Genomic DNA, 5,360 nt, shown 5'->3' on the forward strand with positions numbered 1-5,360 from the left:
TTTTTTTTTTTATAGCTCAAACATGCAGGTTTGCGTTGAAAAGCATCAGGAAGATCAGGCCCTTCCTAACAGAGCATGTTGCATAACTTCTCCTCCAGACCCTTGTCTCCAAATGATTCAGAATGCAGCAGCTCGACTGGTTTTTAACAAGACCAAAAGGGCCAATATCACACCTCTCTTTATCTCACTGCACTGGCTGTTGGTTGCAGCTTGCATCAAGTTCAAGACATTGATGCTTGCCTTGCACACAGATCAGCCGCAGGCTCCGCAACCTCCTACTTGCACTCATTCTTATGAGTCTGCATCCCCTCCAGAAGCCTGAGGCTGGTAAGTGAGCGACGCCTCTTGATATCATATCAGAGAGGCACAAAATTTTACAGAACATTTTTGTTCACCGTTGCTTGCTGGTGGAATGATCATCCCACCCCCATTTGGAATGTACAATCCATTCTAGTGGCTGAAAACTCATCTTTTCCATCAACATTTGACTGTATCCTACTTTTAAAAAAATCTATGCTTTTACTTTTCCTTAATCTCTGCCTGATCTAGCTCTAATACAAGCACCTTCTGTGTTTATTTGCCTCTTTATGATTATTGCTTGTTGTATACCTCAACTCGAAGTCACTTTCAATAAAAGCAATTGTTAAATGAATACATGTAAAAGCAATGTTGGGGAGTAACTAGTTACATGTAACGGCGTTACGTAATTTAATTACAAAATAAATGTAACTGTAGTCAGTTACAGTTACTAAGAAAAAATGTGTAATTAAATTACAGTTACTTATGAAAATGTTAACAATTACAAAGGGGATCACATTTGAATATTTACACACATCCACATACAGATTTAATTGATTTATTTCCCAAATTGCACTGACTACTCTGAGACATACGACCCTATAATTTACGCGATGAGGAAAACACAGACTGGTTCGTAGAATCCAGTCATAAAAATGGAATTCCTATAGCCTAACGCGGACGGAATATTCCACATTTTGGACGAATAAATCAAAAGTAGGTCAGTACACTTGAATCAAAGCGCGATATGGACTAGTGTCTAGTGTCGGTGGCCTGGCAGCCGATTTGGCCCGCTTTTTTAATATTGTTATTGTATAATTGCCTGCCGAATGTACTAAAGCGATTATTTCCGAATTTGCCATTCGATAATTAAATCTCTAATAAATCATGAATCGGTTAGTCGCGACTGGCAATGCTTCGGCTCGCGCGCTCTCCGCGCCTCCGCCAAATGGTTTGGATCAGAGTAATCAATGCGAGAGAGAGAATGGAGTGGACTGTGGAAGCGCACAGGTGGAGCAGAGAAACAAAACTACTGTTCAGGGTTTCTAGTTTTGTCTTTGTTTACTTAGTTAAGCAGCAGCAACCCATTGCTGGTCAGTCATCACTCAAAATACTGTATAAAGGACATCATTATTATCTATTGTAATGTTACAGTAGTCATTTAGCAGACAAATAATCATATTTTATAATAGGTTTAGGGGGAGCTAGGGCAGACAACAACACAACACTTATGAAAATTAACAATGATTTTACTATAAATCCAATGACAATGGCTACTATTGTTAAACCATGGTAATCACAAATTAACCATGGTTCTTGCTACACTAACCATAGTTTAACCATGGAATTTGTAGTAAAAATAAATACAAATGGTAATCCATTTGCCAAAAAAAAACTTGGTTACTGTACTTTTACTATCATAAGAGCATGGTTAATTTTTGTACGGGAAAAACATGACTCATGTTCAGTAGGATTTTTCTATAAAGATATTGTAGTGATGTACTAATTTTGACATGCAGGCTATTTAGAAAGTATAGTTTTGTTAAATTTTGAGTATTAAAGTCATGAGAGAGATAGATATTAGGGCAAAATAAAGAGACTGAAAAGAAAAATGGAAGTGAAGGTGCAGTTCAGGAGAGAACTTTAATTATTTTGCATGGTCCCCAACCTAAGGATTTAAACCTTTTTTATGTGAGGTCCATACAAAAAATAGGGTTGTCCATGTTTCAGAATTTGTTGTGGGTGTATGAGTGTGAGATTTCCCGGCCTGAAATTTTTTTCCCTCGTGGAAATTAATGGCGCAGACATGCGGTTTCATTTACTATACATAGGCCTACTGAAGCTCACGGTGTTTGCAGCCTCTGCCGCCTCAATATATGAGTACATGAACACATAAACATAATCTCTAGAACTGCTCTGAGTCACTTCATGAGCATTTTACTTATTTTGAGAAAACTATCATCATATCATATACAAAGAGACACCAATGTTTCAAAAAGACACCAATGTTTCAGGAGTTTAGTACACAGAATAGGACACACATGCTTAGTAGATAACCATATTTGAGTTGATGTATATGCTTTTATTTATTATTATTTTTTAATTAACCATTTATTTTCCAAACCATGTAGTTATGCAAAGATTTGGTTTCAAAAACAGTATCAGTAAACTATTTCTTATGATTTTAAATCTGCATTGAACTTCATATTAAATTTCAAAGTAAAAGGCGGTACTAAAGTCTGATTTTGTGGGGGATTTATTCAAATTTGGTCATCTTAATTCAAGTGATGAAGGATTTTGAAAGTCTGACAGTGTTGAGCACTACTGTAAGGTTAACCCTGCATGGTGTAAATGTTTGAAAATGATTAACAGTTGCAAATAAACATTCATTAGAAATGTAGAAAAGTAATCAAAAGTAATACTTTATTAAAGTAATTGAAAAAGTTACACTACTATTGCATTTTAAATAGGGTAACTTGTAATCTGTAACCTATTACATTTCCAAAGTAACCTTCCCAACACTGTGTAAAAGTAAATGTGATAACTAACTAATCACCAACAGGACAAAACAAAAGAAATATCAATCCAAGGGTGAAGACAGAAGTTTTTTTTAACAGGCAGTGGGTCAGTAATGAAAAGACAGATAGTAAAGGGTAATTCAGGGCTAATGGTCAGGGGCGAGCAAGGGTCAGAGCCAAAAAGCAGTCTCTATCAATACCGATAACTTGCAGCCAAGTCAATAGTCAAAACCAGTGAAGGTAGACCATTGGCCGGAGGAGACAAGAGAAGACAAGATCTTAAACTCTCTCTCTTGCCCAACGTCCTCTATCCCTATCTTTGTGCTACATATTGCTCAGAGACACAAGGTTGATGATAAAAATTCAGTTTTTTTTTTTAAGTTTATATAGAGTTAACAAGGTAATGAAGTTAACTGAAATGTTAAGTTAACTGAATGCAGTCAGGCCTAATGAGTCTGGGCAGTGGGTTCTGGGAAATGCAGTTAATGGTAGATAACAATATAAGAGAGAAAAGTGCCCTCTGGTGGAAATCAAGGGAACTCCAGCTGAGAGGTGTGACAATTTCCCTCCCCCCCACTTAAGGAGCAGATTCCAGATGCTCCTGGTGTGGAGGCAGAACCAGGGCCAGGTCCATGGACAGGAAGCAGGACTGGAGATTGAGGCAAAACAGTGAGCCTGGGTGGAGTTAAAGGAGCTGGTGACCATGGCAGAGCCAGCAGAGCTGGAGGTCACGGTGGCGGAGGCAGAACTGAAGGCCTCTAGGGTGGAGCCGAAGACCACCAGGGTGGAGCAGGTGGAGCTGTAGATCACCAGGGCAGAGCACATGGGTTTGTAGATCCCCCATGGAGGAACCAAAGACCACCAAAGCAGAGCAGATGGGACAGAGGACCACCAGATGGGGCTGAAGATCACCACTGTGTCGCTGGAAATCACCACACAGAAAGGTTAATAATGGCTTCTGTGGCCATAACAAAACAGGCAGAGAGTTCAGGTACGACCTCTGTGGCCATGACAGGATAAGCATGGAGTCAAAAAACCAAGACACAGTAAACTGCCTATATAAGCCTCATGTTCTCAGTCACACAGAGTATCGATGCACAGCTGAATGAAATGAGGCCTAATGAATCCAGGCAATGGGAAATGGGTTCTGGGAAATGCAGTTCATGGTAAATGACAATGGAGGAGAGAGGTGGCTGGTTTGACACTGCGACAGGCTGCGGTCATATTTTATCCCAGTGTTCAACCTCCTGGTCTGTTGCAGTGGCAGTTAGTCTCTTGTCTGTTAGTCTGTTGACAGACTAATGAACACAATAGCAATGTTTCATTTACCGGTATATCGTGACACCCCATTTTTTTAAAAGGTTTTGTGTGATTGTAACAGCACTGAAAACTTGTGTGTACTCCCTTTCGAAAAAAACCATGGTTACTATAGTTAAACTATGGTAACCACAAATTAACCATGGTTTTACTACACTAACCATAGTTTAACCATGGTATTTGTAGAAAAACTGTGGTTACACAAATGGTAATCAATACGCCAAAACACATACTCGGTTACTAACGTAACCTTGGTTCCCTGAGATACGGGAATGAGTACTGCATCTGCTTAAGACGCTAAGGGGAAAATTACTTTTTCTCTGAATACTGAAGCCTTTTCAATAACGCAGTGTAACTGCACGGCCATTGGTTCGTTTTTAATACACTGCACGAACCAATGGCTTGGCAGCGGAGTTGCACGAGCCTATGGTGACAAAGCCCACCAGAATGGGCGGGGCATCTGGCTAAATAAGTGGGCACTTCGCCATAGGATCCTCAGGTTACTTTGACTGAAGCGACGACTGAGTCGTACAGCTACATAGCACGGCCAGCAACGCAGTACTCATTCCCGTATCTCAGGGAACCGAGGTTACGCTAGTAACCGAGTACGTTCCCTATCAATACTTCACTCATACTGCGTCTGCTCAAGACGCTATGGGGAACCAGTACAATCCCGCTGTGCTATGCTAGAGAAACGACTAATACTTGAACTTGCCTTGAGCACCAATGGGGCCCAGAGGGACCAAGTATTTTGCAGGGAAGCCCCGCAGGAGGCAATAGGGCCAAACTCGCAGAGGTCGGCCCGGCGCTGAGTAATCATTACAAGATAAATTGTACAGCCTCGGAACCCAGTGGGGGCCAAGAGTGTACAGTGAAGAAGGCAAACGCCTGAAGCACTGGTTTTGCCATATAGCCAGAGTAAGTCCGTTTAAGCAGAAAGGCCCCGAGCCTGTAAGGCCGGGACATCCAGATTATAAACCCTGGTAAATGTGGACAGCGAGGCCCAGCCGGCTGGCGCACAAATTTCTGTAATGGACACAACGCTAAACCAAGCCCAGGAAGAGGCAACGCCTCTTGTTGAGTGGGCTTATAATCCCATGGGGCATTGTAGGCCCAAAGAAGAGTACGCTAGTTTGATAGCGTCAATTATAAATAAAGAAATTTATGCATTTAGCAGACGCTTTTATCCAAAGCAACTTACAGTGCATTCAGGCTATACATTTTTTA

The sequence above is a fragment of the Sinocyclocheilus anshuiensis genome, unplaced genomic scaffold, assembly GCF_001515605.1.
Source record: "Sinocyclocheilus anshuiensis isolate Anshui unplaced genomic scaffold, SAMN03320099.WGS_v1.1 scaffold2257, whole genome shotgun sequence".
NCBI lineage: Eukaryota > Metazoa > Chordata > Actinopteri > Cypriniformes > Cyprinidae > Sinocyclocheilus > Sinocyclocheilus anshuiensis.